Here is a 16,313-nt window from a genome sequence, read left to right on the forward strand (position 1 = left end):
TCATCCTTCTTCCCTTATTATGTCTCCAAAGTAGAAAGAGTAGGAAAGAAGATCCAGTACGCAGCAGTCTTCACAAACCCTACGTGAAGAATATACTTTGGAGTGAATAATTGGGCAGAAACAACATGAACTAATTTTCACTGGAGTGGCTGGAAATGTAGTTGTGGCACTTCTCAGAACTGCTCTCTCACTGAAAAAACTGTCTGAAAGATGAAGCCTTCCTGTGCTATGACAGTAAGGCAGTGGGTCTTCTACTAGAGCTCTATGGGGTGGGGAGGTTGCTTAAGAAAACAGCATGTTTTTTTTAGCATGGTGTCTTGTCTGTGGAGTGTATGGATTCTATACAAAAACAGCAATTCACCTTCTATCAGAAATGCAAGGAGGCCAACAAAAACAATTTTATCTGTAAGTCTACTTTTGGTAATTAAGAATGTTAGATATGCAAATTTTGTAATTCAGATTGAACTGATTTGAAATTCTGAGTTTCAGGGTAAAATTACTTGAATTTTGTAAACAAAATATGCAGAAAGAACGATGAAACTGAGTCTTTATTTAAGACTGTACTTGTAAAACGTGTTTAAAAACATTAAAGAAACACATTAGCATCATAATTGTGTATTTTGAGTAAAATAATGGTGTAATTGTTTCACTATCATTAATCCTCTTTCCAATTCTTGTTATTATGTCCTTGTTTAAAACATTTTTACAGACTTTTAAAAATTGTTTGTTTCTTTCAAGGTAGTTGACCAGTTGAGAGTAAGGAATCACGGATTTTTTGGTGTCGGAAAATATTTGCTTGCTGGACTTTTCATAAGAAGGCCAAAGTTGCCCATGTAAGGAGGGAAAGAAAATTTTTCTTTGTAGTTTCAATGACAGTGTTCATGTGCATTGGTTTTGTTTCCTGGAAGATCTTACATTGACCAGGTATGGACCAAAGTATCTCCTGTTGTTGATGAATACAGTAATTCTTTTTTTGTTATCCTTTCATGTTGATGTGAGGAGAAAAAATGCACTTTTAGAGCATTAAATTAGAGTCGAGCATGACTGATTACATCTATATTTGTTTATATTTATTTATAATACATTTTTCTTTTGGCATAATTTGTCTTATGTGCTGAGATGTTAGGAAGACGTTTGTATAGTAGTTATAAATCTTATTTTAATCCTAGAGAAGAGAATGAATAAGTAATCCCACATCTGTCTTACTTTTTATATACCCTCCTCATTACTGAGGACTTCCACAAAAGGTTAGATCTTTGTTTACATCAAAGATGTACCGGTGTGTTGTACTTCTAACCTTCTCTGTCTCTAGCACAGGAATAGGTGTTTAGTAGTGAAAATCATGAGCAAGCTTTTTGAATGTTTCTCTGCAAGTGTTAGATCTTCCTACTCATCTGTGGAGCTCCTGTTTTTGTATGTTCAGGGCTTTGGCAAAGACGTGCTTCAATTGATCAGCACTCCTGAGAGAGTGTGGAGGGGTAAACCAAGAATTCAACAAAGAAGGGAGGTAACATTAGTGAAGTTCATCAGAATGCAATAATTCATTACTACTCTCGACAATATTTGGTGGCTTTGCACCTGGCACACTACTTTTAACAAGTGTATCATCTGGAATACCTCATGACCTCATGGAGAAAAATTGCCCTACAGAGTTCTTCAGCTTCAAGGTGGTCATAAGCAAGTTTAGTATTGAAACCAGAAGAATTAAACCAGAAATAACATGTAAAGAGTCATTGAAAATGCTTACATAAGCATGAGTGGTTATGCAATTATAAAATTTAATTTAGTAAAATACCTGCTGTTTAGGAACGGCTGGAATTTGAATGAAAGTTGCCTTGGGACTTAAACTCTATTAAAAAGACTTGTGAATAATTACCTGCAGTAAATGTTACTGACCTCAACTCATAAGGCCTGATGTATATTGGCTAAATGTTCCTAATAACAGGTCTTATAAATCCAGAGAGTTCTACTTTCAAATACTCATAAAATCTTGAGAAATTAAGTTTTAGATTAAGGCCTCATTGGATTAAAATAATCCAATACAGGCTTTAAAATCTGCATGACTCTTATATTATACAGTTGGGTACTTTATTTTCAGAAAAGCAATAGAGAAATCTCATTTAAAAGTTTGAAAATTAATGTCATATTTTGGAAGACAGGAGTAATTCTTACAAGAGTCTTATTTTCCCATGACTTCTAAACAATGGATTGCTTTGTCTTCTGGCTTTTTCATAGGATCATTAAGGTTGGAAAAGACCACTAAGATCACCTAGTCCAGCCACAACCCATCCCCAGCATGCCCACTAACCACGTCCCTCAGTGCCACACCTACGCGTGTCTTGTACGCCTCCAGGGATGGTGACTCCACCACCTCCCTGTGCAGCCTGTGCCAATGCCTCACCACTCTTTCTGAGAAGAAATTTTTCCTAATAACCAACCTGAAATTAGGCTGTGAAATTCTGGCAAAGGCATGTTATAGTTACAGGCAAAGGATCCATCTTCAGTGTGAACTGCCTTCTCTGAAAATTCTTGTAGTCAGTGTGAGGAGCAAAGTTTTGGATAAAAAAAGGAAAATTTGTTGTCTGCAGGACAAAGCTACTAAACCATGACTGATGGTGAAATTACTATTTTATTCTATACAACAAGGGTCGTACCTGTGCCCCAGGTAAAGAAATCTGTGAGGAAGAAAACTTCTGAAAAGTTACATTTGTGCCTATGTAAATGGCAAACATAATATGCTTTATTGCAAAAGTCAATTCAGTATCTCATGAAGGGTGTTGCATTTAAATGTGATACTATGCCAACTCACTCTGGCACAGCATGGAAATTTCTGTGCAGAAGTCATAATAAGGCTCTCTGGAAATGTTCGTTTCACAGCCTATAAATAGCAGAGACCTCCAGCCCATAAAGAGTTACTACGTTGCTGGCATTTTATGAGCACTAAGGGAAGTTGTAAAATGAGGCTTTAACAACTTCGTCATGGAACTGGAAGGAGAAAAACATTAGGGAGCAAGAGTTCAGAAAAGACATGAGCGAGAGGGTATCTTCCTGGAGGGAGTCTGCCTGGATATAGACTGAAGGCTTGTGTTTGAAGGCTGAAGACCCTGGATGGCAAAGGTAAAGGTCTGAAAAGATAGAGAAGGCTTTTACTTCTTTGGAAAAATCCTCTTTCTGTCAGATGGTGCCAGAAGACCAGGTCTCCCTCCTTGTTGTGATTTTGGTCAAACGACAGCTTATGTTGCAAAAGGGTCTGAAACTTCATTAATCATAGAATCTTTTGAGTTGGAAGGTCATTTGGTCCAACTCCCCTGCAATAAACAGAGACATACACAGCTAGATCAGAGTGCTCAGAGCCCCTCCAGCTCAACCTTGGAAGTCTTCAAGGTCAACACACCCACCACCTCCTGGAGCAACTTGTTCTTGTGCCTCAACACCTTTATTGTAAGAAAACTTCTTCCTTATATCCAACCTAAATCTCTCCTCCTTTAGTTTGAGGCCTTTTCCACTTGCTTTACCACAACAGACCCTGCTGAAGTCTGTCCCCTTCCTTCTTACAGCCCCTTGTAGATATTGAGAGGCTTCTTTAAGGTCTCCCATGAGTTTCTCTTCTCCAGGCTGAAGAACCCCAGCTCTTTCAGCCCATCCTCATAGGGGAAGCGTTGTCTGCATCCCTTTGGAGCATTTTTGTGGCCCTCCTCTAGATGCACTCTAACAGGTCCATATCTTTGCTGTGGGACACCATGGCTGGACACAGTACCTGGAGGTGAGTTCTCACCAGCAGAGTGAAGAAGCAGAGTCACGCATCTTTTGATGCAGCCCAGGATACTGTTGACATTCAGGGCTATGAGATCACATTTCTGGCTCATGTCCAGCTTGCCATCTACCAGTCTCCCCAAGTCCTCTTCAGCAAGGCTGTGCCCTGTTCTTACATCTCCTAGCTTGTACTGATAGCAGGGGTTGCCATAACCCAGGTGCAAGGACCCTGCACCTGGATATGTTGAACCTCATGAGGTTCACCTGGGCCTGCTGCTCAAGCCTGTTAAGGTCTCTCTGGATGGCATTCCATCCCTAGGGCCTGTTGACTGTATGACATAGCTTGGCAAAAGTTTGTTATCTGCAAACTTGCTGATAATACAATCTGTAGTGGAAATGCTAAGTCATGGCCTGAAGCAGCAATTGAGCACCTGGTGGGAAGGCAGGGCCAACCCAGGGGAGCTCAGGTGTATGCAATGCACCTGACTGACTGGAAGGAGTGGAGCCAGGATCTATCCCTTCCCAGGCCTCATTTAAGGGTTGGCAGTGGGGGTGAGGGTATCTTCTGGAGGTCCCTGCGTACCTGAACTTTTCCAAAGGTAAGCAACTCTTTTTTTTTTTTTTTTTTTTTGTTTTGTTTTGTTTTTGTTTTGTTTTGTTTCTACATCCATAGCTGCTGCATTTGGGCTTGTTCTTATATGGCTTATTTGCCAAAGACTTTTCTATCCCACTGTTATTGCTGTACTTTCTGTAATATTATAATGTTACACACTTGATCCCATTGTTGATGTCATTGTTGAAAATGTGAAAGGGCACTGATCCCAGCACTGACCCCTGAGAGACACAACTTGTCACTAATCTCCATCCAGACACTGAGCCATTGGCTACCCTTCTCTGGGTGTGCTCTCACAAGCAGTTCATCATCTTTTGAGCCATCCACCCATCAAATCCATATCATTCCAATTTGGGGAGAACGATGTAAGAATGTTGTGGGGGACTGTGTTAAGGCCTTGCTGGAGTCTAGACAGATGACATCAGTGGTTCTTCCCTTGTCCACTGACTTAATTCCATGCCAAAGTAGTTTTATGCTTAAATGCTTGAGCTACAAGATTCCAGAGATTATTTTAATTCTATTTCTTGAGACTTACATTATTGACCGAGTACAGGCTGACTATGAAACAAGACCATTTTGAAGAGTCAATGATATATCATTGGTTTGACTGGTCTCTGCAGATTATGTCTGTGATTACCATAGCAGCATTTCCTCTAGCATGTCCATTCATGTCTGTGTGGGAAGAAAGGTTCTGTACTACTTAATAGATGCTCTTTGCTCTTGCTGAGTGGAGAAATGACTTTGCAGTTAACGTGTGTGGACGCTAAGCTTATCAGTACCTGTAGAAAATATTTCTTTGTGGCTGTTGGAGTCTTTTTAGATGTAAGAGAGCAGGAAAATTGGGTAGATCAGAAAAAATAATTTTAATTGCTTACATGGCTAAAACAACAGATTTTTAGAGAGATCAACAAAAATAAGCACTCTAAAAGCAGCAAACGACAGTAGTACTCCGCAGTCATTCATATAAATCTCTTGATTATGACAGCGAATTCAATAACATTTTCTACTCATTTCTGAAGCAGACCAGCATTTTTCAGAGTGAGAGCTTCATTTACTGTGAATAACATGATCTTCTTTCAATTTAGAAAACAATTAGTCTGTGACTACTGATGCCTCAAAACCCTGGAAATATCTAAATGTTTCCAATGTTTATTGTTGGATAGGTGGAAAAGAATAATTTGCTCTCTAATTGAGTGTTTTCAAGACCTCAATGAAACAGCATTATGAGTATCTGAAAAATTTAAAAACGCACTACAAACAGATGATTTAGACTTTATTGATGTACCATTGCTTGCATTTGCTACAGCTAATGTCTTATTTTGAAAACATCCTTTTCCCAGCAAATTAGTAGAAAACAAGAAGCAATACTTGCTTCTAGCTACATTTCTACACTATAGGCTGTCTAAATCAGAGGGCAAATTTGCTCCTGATGTTGATACAGAAAAACCTTTTGATTGCTTTTCTACGGGTCCTTAGAGAAGAAACATAAGGAATCATTCTGTCATCTCTCAATGCACGGAAATAGTGAAGCACATCCTAGATGTTTATCTCTCTAACCTGCAATGAACGATATCTTAAAATGTTTTACAGCTCCTATAAGTTATTTCTGCACGTTAGGTAAGGCTACAATGATTAATGTTTGTTTATTAGGGATGATAGAGAGCCTCTTCCAGTGATTGTATAATGCTTCTTTTTAACAGCATACCAAATGTTTTACAATTAAAATAATTGCATCTTGACTATGATATGTTGCAGAACTTCTAGAAATACACTGGATCATCAAAGAACTGATGAAAAATATTTTAGGTAGAAATGTAACCCTATGAATGACGTAACTGGCCAGTAAGGTACAAACACATTTTATCAGATAGCCTATGCTAGCTTTGAAATTCCTGACTTCTTTCTGGTTTCAGACGACAGTTGTCTTAACTGAACTGAACTGCTTTCTCTGCAAAATAAATAAATAAAATAAAAGAAATCAAGAGTACAGGCAACTCTAATGCATACGGACTTGACAGAAGGCTGGGTGCTGTGTTTGTATGAGGAGTATAATGTGCTGAGAGACTGAGGAGCTCGTGTTTATGTGCTGTGGGAGTATCGACTTAGGAAATGACATAATTTTTTAATCTTTAAAGCCTTATTTTCTTTCTTATTTAATAGGGTTTATAAATACTACTCCTGATCTGGTAGCTCAAAGAATATTTCCCTTGGGTAAACTAATTTTGGATGTACTGTGGAAACCTGATAAATAATGATCATACTGAGACTAACTTGGAAAAAAAAAATCCTATTGTGTGTAGGCTAAAAAAAACCAACAACCCAAACATCTGAAGTAGATAACTGTTAGTTCAATGTATATTTGCATTTCAGGGTACAATGTGTGCACTTGTCAGAAAGCTACCTGACCTGCTGAGACTCATTTTCCTAAAATCTCTCTGAAATAGTATTTATCATTTCTAAAGTTGTTTTGCAAAGGGGAGTGATTAGTTTATTCTGTCTGGGTGAGATATGACAAGAAATATATCTTGCATGCTATGAGGTGATGCAATGGGGAAAGATTTTCCAAAGTAAAACTAGTAAAGTATTGGAGCAGATTACATGAAAAATCTGTTAGAGTCTTTAGACTTCCATCTCTAGAGCAGAACAGATGACTAAATATGAGGGCTGCTCCAAAAATTATGCCTTCTATTGACCTATGGTTTCAGAGACCGATGTTGGTGGTATAACAGTAGAGGCTGAACTTTCCTACCAATGTTCTGTCACGTTTTTGTCACTGTGCAAAAGGGCAGTCTGACAAAATAGTCTGATATGGAAGTGCAGATGAAGCAAAGATGTGTCGATGGATTCCCCCATGCGGAAAAAATGGCACCTACTAATATACATTGATGCTCGCTGAATGTTGATAGGAACAAAACAGTGGATGTGAGTACAGTGATGTGATGGTGTGTTTCACCACTGGTAACAACAACATGAAAGAAAAGGCACATCTCAGACAGTCATGTAGATTTTCATTAGAGCATCATGCAGTCTCTTGTTTGTTGCTGGCACATAGTCACTGCTATTAGCTATGCATCTATGTTGAAAAACAGTGTATTGTAGCTGAGAATTTGCTCTGTCAAATAGCATTATTTTGTTCTTTGTTGTAGTTCCTATGGAAATAAATAGGAAGCATTACATGTGGAGTGACCTACGTATGTATGCCAGTCTTTTTGTGTTGAAATCATGCTGATTGACCTGTAGCTTTCTCAGATCACACCTAGTAGTCTTCTTTAGCAACCAAGTAATTCACTCGCTTTCTGAAACTTCTGAGATTGCTTTGTGCTTGTCTGAACAGTGATATCTTCACATTCCTCAGACTTTGTTTTCATTCTTGGTGCTATCTTGTTGCTATTTGTGTGCTATTTGTGTGCTATTTAACTAGTAAAGCTTGTCTTTGCTGCATTACGCTTTAAGTTACTTAGCCATAATGCTAGCAATCTTACAAAGACAGAAAAAGGACAGTTGTTTAGAAAACATCAGAATAAGTTTATCAATTGCTTTATGAGCAAAGAGTTCAAAGTTATGTTGTAATGCCTTGCTTAATTTCTAACTGAATGTAGTCACTTTCTAATGAATGCAAACGTGTATTAATATAAGTTAATAAGTATATTACAAATTTTTGGAGATTTGGTGGTCAACCAATACATATTTTTTTCAATTTAGACTTGAAACAGATAACAAAACAGACACTTTATGCAATGGCGCAGCTGTAGGAATCTTGACGATTGCAAAAGAGTGCTTAAACAGATCAAGGGAGAAGATGCTTTTGCTTTCAGACTGGCTGCAGGCTGTGGTGTGGGTAATGCAAGGACTTTGGCAAGTACTGCCAATGCAGTCTTAATGAGAGACTCTACTGAAGCAGAAATTCAATTCTGTTTGGATTTATATTGTGTTTTCTCTCCCTCCTGAACATCCATACTGGAATCTGGCACCCTGTCAGGGAGGACAGATTCTGAAGGACTCAAAATACACAGTAGGGATCAATCAGATTAAATATAGGATATAGGAACAATTCAATGAAAATTAGTTATTTGAACCACAGCCACATCAAGCCTTTCCCCTTCCTATAGGCAACCATAAATCCATAAAAATTAAACTATCCTCCTCTTCTTGACTTCTGCCAAGGAATTACACAAAATTTCCTGATCAGCGTTTTTTCCTTGATGCTTTTTGCAAGTCTTGATGCTATAAGTCATCTTTATGTAAGTCTGGAACAGTGCCAGAAGTGGGACTGAAGAATTGTACCTCAGTCACTTCAGGAGCCAACATCTGACTCTTGTTCAGTGCAAAAGGAAGACTCAAAAATATTATTTGCAATGACTGGGTAATTTCTTGCAACTGCAGATGTAGCACTGCTGGGTACAGAGCTTGCTTCCCTTGTCCTGTCACTATCACTTTTTACACTAGATAGTGTAAAAAGTCTGTTTCCCTCCTATTTATGAAAGTTCCCTTTAAGTACTGGAAGGCTGATGGTGAAGCCCAGCTTCTCTTGTCCTCTCCTCTACCACCTCCTGCAGGTGTACCTGGTTCTGCTGACTTTTTTAAAGTGAAAGGGTGTACTTTGCCTAGGATTTTCTACAGTCTTCATCCACTGTTCTTGCAGGTCATCATTGCTAAGACTGATAACTGGGTATTCCCTAGTTTCATCTCTACAGATCAATGCAATTGTGTCAGAGATTGCTGGTGCAGGAGGTGGGAAGCTGGGTGTGGTACCAAGCCATGCTCCCAATACTAAACAAGCTGTGTGACCAGAATACAGCAGCATGGTGTGTTTGCAGTACACAAGCCCTCAGAAACAAAGACCAGTAGTGTTGAAAATTATCTGATTATTGAAAAGTACAGTCCAAACAGCTCTGCAGCTTTTTGGAGGTCATGTTTTCAAGCCCTTGTATTTTGAGTGATGCTTAGGCACAGTAGAAGTGTCCGGGATACAAAAAGAACAAATAGTTCAATGTCAAAAGCAAATCGTGTGACTGCAAGTCAGCCTGCTTGTACTAGAAGTACAGCCAGCTTACAGCTGGAAATTCCCACTTGAGACATTAAGCTGAGAACTGCTTTGCCCTCAAAGCAGCAGGGTGGTATGGAGAGAGCTGTACAACTCTCACATTCTCATGAGGGCTTCAGAAAGTCAGGTTTCAGGCAAAGCAGCACAACTATCTTAAGGCTTCTTAGCCATCCATTGAAAATGCTGAGTCTGAGTCAGTCACCAAGGGCATGGCTCCAACCAGCTACAGGCTCCTCTGATTGCAGCCCCTCTCCTGTCTAGGCACCCTTTAACACATGGCCCTGTCAGGACTGGCTATGGAGGCCTGATATGCATGAGTACCTGCAAGCAGAAGGAAGCCATAGAGGCCTGAGCAGAGCTTTTTGCTGTAGATGTGCCCTCACTCTGCTTGCTAGTTTTTGGCAGAGGTGTCTCCTGCTATGCACTCTTTAGCAGAGGATTGATGATATATAGCAAACCCCTTCTGACGTTCTGAGGGAAATGAGGTTCTCCCTCTTTAACAATTAATGATCTGAAAAGAGAAGCAAAAGGTAAGGTGACATTGGTAGTGCTGCAGCTTGTGGGGCAGGCGGGCTGTCTTTGGGAGCTTGGACTTGCTCTGGAGATCCTGGTGCTCCCTGGGCATGAGGGACCCCCACAGGGGGCGGCATCCTGTAGTGAGAATGTGGCTGGTGCCACAGGGTGCTGGCAGTGGGATGCTGAGCAGGCCAGGAGCTGTGTTGCTCTTTAAGCGGAGCAGTTAAATGAGGCCTGCACTATGGATCAGATCTATGGATCTGATAGCACAGATCTATGGATCTTGCTGCTCTCGTAATGCCACTTATAGCATGATTTATTTTAACATCCATGCTCCTTTGGTGAAATCCCCAGTGTAAACACAGCTGTGCTGGCACAGTGCAGTGTATGGGCAGGGCTTGGCCTGAGCTACTGCCAGGCTGCTGTGGGATGCTTCTCCAGAAGCAGTCTTCAGTACAGGCTCATAGAGGAGCTCTGACCCAGGGTGGGCTCAGCGTTGATGTTTTTTGCCATCACCAGAAATGACAGGAGCAGCAGTGAAGAGGCAAGGCAGCAGCACAAGCCACTCCCACAAAAGGAACCTCTTTTTGCTATGGGGTGGCAATGGGTTGGTAGGGGACTGGAAGCAAGAAGAAAATGGTGAGTGCTGAACTGGCTGTGGCAGCCAATAGCTATCAGTGATGTGCTAATTCACATGAAATTAAGATAAGCTTGACACAGCTGCTTGGTGACACTGCTATCGACTTTGTGAAGGCTGGAAGCTGCTTGAGTGCTTACAGGAAGATCTGTCATGATTGTGCTGTTTTGCCAGGAAACCCAAATCTGGGCAACTCTTAGGGTGAGAGGAAAGTCTTACAGTGCAGCACTAGAGCTCAACACTGCATCTTCTTGTCTAAAATAAATATAAAAGCTTTCAAACTTCAGGCCTTAAAACTAAGGTCTGAAGTATGCTGTCTAACACACAAAGTGGAATTCAGATTTTTAAGACCATATTGAATAGTGAGTAACTCCAAATGAATGTATTTAATTACTGCTTTCTCATTTCTATGAATGTGGTGTTTCCAAAAGTAGCTGGTCCCATTGCATCTTTTATCCTGAAGTGGTACCAAGATACGCAGGGTATTTGCTTGGAAAACTATTACTGGGCAAGTCTTTTTGGCCATCCTGGACTTTCAAAAGATGTCCTTTCAGAGAGAAAACTCTCTCTGAAACAGAAATGTTTTTGAGCTGTAAAACAGCCAGTTGCTGTTTTCAAATTGTCAATGTGTCATATCTGTTCAGGTACCAAGAATGTCAGCAATACAGCAGGGTGACAAGAGCAAGGCACTCTGCCTGTTGCCCTGGATAAGAACACCATGTGAATAATTGTAGCTGTGATTATATTCTCATCCTTCTGATCGTAGTTTAGAGCAGAACCAGAGGTGGCAAGGAATTGTGTTTCAGTTCTACACTCTCAGATATATTTCCAGCACACTTATTTCTGAATTGGGTAAATTGCTGGAAGATACAAGGCTGTATTTCTTCCCTGGATCCAAGTAAATGTAAGGCATTGATTATGTGGTTTTTTTTGTTGTTTTTTTTTTTTTAAGACTAAATAACCATTAATCCCTTTAGTTATTTTTCCTTTAAAACTCACAGTGGCAATGCTACTTGGAGAGAGTGAACTATGTTTTGTTGGCTTTTAAGTTTGCAGCAGAGAAGATAAAGCTCCTCCTGCTCAAATTCTTGATGTCACACTATAAAACAGTAATGATTGTTACATCACACCAAATAAATGTTTACAAAGCCAGTAGCTCAGTTCTGCTTAGCTTGCAGCATGTTGTAGGCATTTCAGGATGCCTTCTGTATTTGCTGGTATGATGGAAATGTTCTGCTTGACACTGTGCTGTGGTACTTCAGCCTGGAGATAACCAGAAGAGATAAGGTGTGGTATTTGCAGTGAGACTCCGTTTGTACCTTCAGCCATATTGTAAGCATTGAGAGCGTGTGTGTATAATTCCATTGTAGTGTCAATCTTGTTCTCTGCTTGTTTCTGGGAAAAAGTTCTACTGCATTTTTTTTTTTCAGAGGGATGATTTAAGGAAAAAAGTGGGTCCTCAGGCTCTAGAAAAGTTTAAAAAAAAAAAAAAAGTTGTTGGTTCAGGTGCTTCACTTCAGAAAGGTGAAACCACAGCAATTCTGACTTTTCACTTTCCCTTGTCCCATCATGTGAGTCACCTTAGGTCAGGTTATTTGATCTGGAAGGGCATGAAGCTTGCACAACCTGTTGTCACATGTGGGAGAAAGCAGTGAGAGCTGTCTGGGCACAAGGACACATGGGCTGCAGTGCTGGCATCCAACAGCCCTTGGGAGGCACCTGCGTATTAGTAGCTGTTCTCAAAATCATCAAGAGCTTTATGAAATAAATGACTCTGTCTGTGGGCTGCCCAAAGAAAAAGCAGGCAGTAAACTTTGATTAAAATGCAGCTCTGAAATGCAGGAGCCAGCTCTAGTTTTACCTGCTCCTTATGACATGGCTACAGAGTACAGCTTATGTTGCCATGACTGCCATGGTAGATAAAATGGTACAAGGCCAATGTGGGTATAAAATAAAAAAAAAAAAAAAGCAGAGTTAGCAAAGAAAGGTTATGATTCTTATTGTAGAATCCTTAGTGTTGAAAGAGACATTTAAAGATCGTCTAGTCCAACTCCCTTGCAGTGAACAGGGACATGCACAGCTAGGTGAGGTTGCCCAGGGCCTGATCCAGCCTTATCTTGAATGTCTCCAAGGACAGGGAATCAACCACATCTTTTGGCATCCTGTTCCAGTGCCTCACCACACTCACTGGAAGAGTCTTTTTCCTTATACCCAACCTAAATCTACCCTCTTTGAGTTTGAAACGGTGTCCTCGCTTTATTTTATTTATTCATTTTTGCTGACAGACTGACTTCTCACTGCAAGTACACTTGGGTGCTTGGTGGCAAGTGGGATCTGAATGGTCTTTCAGGGGGCTCCTGGCTGCCATTTTTATACCAGGTTGGGGTGGGTTGGGAACTCCATGCAGCTTTGCTGAAAGCTCATGAATTTCTGCATAGTTATTAAAAATGTTTGTACGCTTGCTACTGATGGCTTTCCAGATACTTCTTGTGTATTTTTTGTTGTGTCTAGGTTTTGTGCTAAAATAGTCATAAGTGCTCATTCATTCATATGCCATAGGAACTGTGAAGGATGAAGCATGGAAGGTTTTGACCATTGGCTAGAATGCAATTGGCACATGGAGAAGATACATTACGTCCATGGTTTTAGCAGCATAATCAGTGATAAAATAGCTGAAAAACGCCTCATTCAAATGGCTGCCCGCAGTCCATTGAAATGCATGAGACAATGCATGTGTTCTGAGCACCATTGATTTAGTCTAGCTGCCAACTTTGGGAATTAATGTTGTAGTGATTTGCACTTGTTTCATGTTTCCATAGCCATAGATCTAGAAACATAGGTACAACAGCAAAACCAGGCCCTTCAGTTTTGGAAGACTTGAGGATCTTGAGCTCCATGGGCTGCTGATGAAAGAGTGTAAATAAAAAGTCCTGAATATCATGCAGACGTTCTTGTTTAGTGCAGGCAGTACCTTTATTCTTGGTGGTTAATTTCTAGTTTTTGTTTCTTATTTTTCTTTCTCTAGGCAGAATTGCAAGGAAATACTTGAGGCCTGCAATATCCTAGTGGCAGAACTGACCTTGAACTGAATCCAGTTTCTTGAGGCATTTGAAGCAATAAGGAGGCTGTTAAATATGAGTTTGTATTGGACTAAGCAAGCAAAGTAAGGAGTGGTTATGGAGAATGCAACAAGCATTTCCTAAGTAAGAAAATGCTTCAGATATGGCAGGGAAAAAAGTCCCAGCTTTTAAAGTGGCTATATAGACAGCAGTTCCTCCAGGACACCCCACAGAAAAATTGTTTATTTGATCTCAGATGATGTAAGATCTTCCAGCTCAAAATGCTGAGACATTAGATAGAAGATTTGGATTAGGAGGGAATCATTTCTCTTCTGGGATTAGGGGAATTCTGCAGCTGGGATTTCTGTTCTATGAAGACATATAAAGGGCTAGAAGTAGAACACTGCTACTGTATTGGCAGGACGACAAGATCTGAAAGTGGCAAACACATAAAATGAATAGGTAGGAGCACGATTACTTTGAATAAATTGCTTTTTCTCTCCTTTTCTTTCACCATTTTTCTCACTTGCTTTCATTATTGCTGTTAAGTACTAATTACAGTATGACTTATATTACAGTCTGAAAGAATAATTGGTTCTGGTTTAAAGCATATCCTGTGAAAGAACCATTTTAGAAGGCATTGACAGAAGACTGCAAAAGCTGTTCTATTTCAATGTCCAATACGTCTCAGACAAGACCAGGCACGAATTCCAATAAGTATGAGCTCTGTTTGTGTGGTGTAACCACCCTAGTGCAATTTTGTAGAATACTAAAAATCAAAGGGCAGAACTGTGCTCATTAATGCCTGAATTTATGCAGAGTGTACCAATGTTAACCTTTAACTGGGTTCCAGTGTTTTTAACATTACCTTTCCTATTGAACAGTGAAAGTTGAGAGCAGCAGCTAGGATATGGATATTTAATCTAGGAATTTTATTTATTTATTTATTTATTTTGCTTTAAAGACTCATTTCTGTTTACCCTCTTCTGAGATGCAACACTATTTGTGCGGCAAAGTTTTTATTCTTTTAAGGGGAGAGGGAGAGACAAAGCATCACAATGTCAAGTATTAACCAGAGTAACAACAGGAGCTGCTTGTGCACACCTCAGGAAGCCTGCAGGCTTCTTACTGAGCAGGGAAAACACCTATAAAATGCTTCCAAAGAGGAAAGTTTTTAAGCCAGCATGACCCCCAAACAAATGTAGTATTGCAGTAGTCTCCTGGATTTGTTTGAGGGGAAGGAGGTTTCTGGATGAGTGGGCAGCCCCTAAGCAGGCTGGGGGGAAACTGCTGCTTTTTCCCTTCTTGGGAAAGATGCAAGTGTGGGATTTCTGTAGCTTTGTAGAAAGCGAAAGGGGCGGGGGGAGCAGGAGGATGAGCATCCCCTGGTTCTTTAACCATGTTCCAGTGAGTAAAATCAACCCAATTCCCAAGGGCAGAAAGAGGAGGAATTATTTAGCTATTTAAACCAACACGACGATCCTAGATAATAAACAGGCAAAGAGAAATTGATCATTTATGACCATAAATTCAGTAGAGATGGCATTGCTGAAATTTGATGGGAGACTTCTTGTGACTGAAATCTTTAAACCGCTGGTTGTGACCTCTCGGGAAAGGTCTGGTGGGCACACTGAAACAGCAACAAAAAAGAAAAGATGATTTACTTACCAGTAACAAATGACAAAAAGAAAATGAATTAATTTCCCATCACGAAAAGCACCAAATGCAGTGGTGGTTGCTGTCTGTGAGACAGCAGCAGTACTTATGGAGGAACAGATGACTGGCTCCTTGAGCTACTATTCCTAATGTATAGGAAGAAAAAGAAACCTGCATCTTCATGGGAGACCTCAACCTGAGTGACATACGCTGACAGTTTAATGTGACCAGGACTGAAGTATCTTCAGTATTATTAAATAATGCTCTTAATTTTCTTGCTTAAAAAAATATTGCACTGTAGACCAGAGAAGCTATAAGGAAGACTTTTGATTTAGCAGAGGAAAAGTATCAGGGTAGAAAATACTGATATAACAAGAGAAAATGTTTGTAGCATCGTTACATTTGTTGAAGGCAAACACAATGCAAATCAGTAACTTTATCTGATATAATTCACAGAGAAAAATGATTCTGGGCTAAGTCAGCTGCAAGGGAAGAAAAATGTAAATGATAATTGGGAAGTGTCTAAGGGTATTTTACAGGTAATAAAGCTGTAATTGGGTTGGGGGAGTGGAAAGGGGTGAGGTACACTGGTTTCAACAAACAGCATCTTGACTGAGGGGCAGCTGTTTAAACAATGCTCTCCTCTTTTTGAAAGTATAATAAATAGAAGAATGGGGAAACTGATATTGAAAACCGTGAAACAGCCACTTGTAACTGAAAAAGTTGATACAGGTCTTTCTGTAAGACAAGGTAGTAGATACTTGAGATCAGGTATGATATCAGATACTTGAGATCTGAGCTTTTTTTTTAAGAACAAAAATAAACTTTCTCAGCCTGAGCTCCTGTTTGCCTACCATGCGCAAAATGGGAGCTTTGTCAGTAAGGGCAGAGAAAGGACTTAAAAAATTGTCACATACAAAGCAAGGATGTTATAGGTCTGTTATACCAGTGTATAATATCTTCCCTTCCCATAGTAATTTGAGAAAAGGCTTAATATAATAGCAGCTGAACTTGTCTTGTGAAGAGCGACTGAAG

This window comes from Phasianus colchicus, chromosome 2, assembly GCF_987193195.1.
Source record: "Phasianus colchicus chromosome 2, bPhaCol1.hap1.1, whole genome shotgun sequence".
Classification (NCBI taxonomy): Eukaryota; Metazoa; Chordata; class Aves; order Galliformes; family Phasianidae; genus Phasianus; species Phasianus colchicus.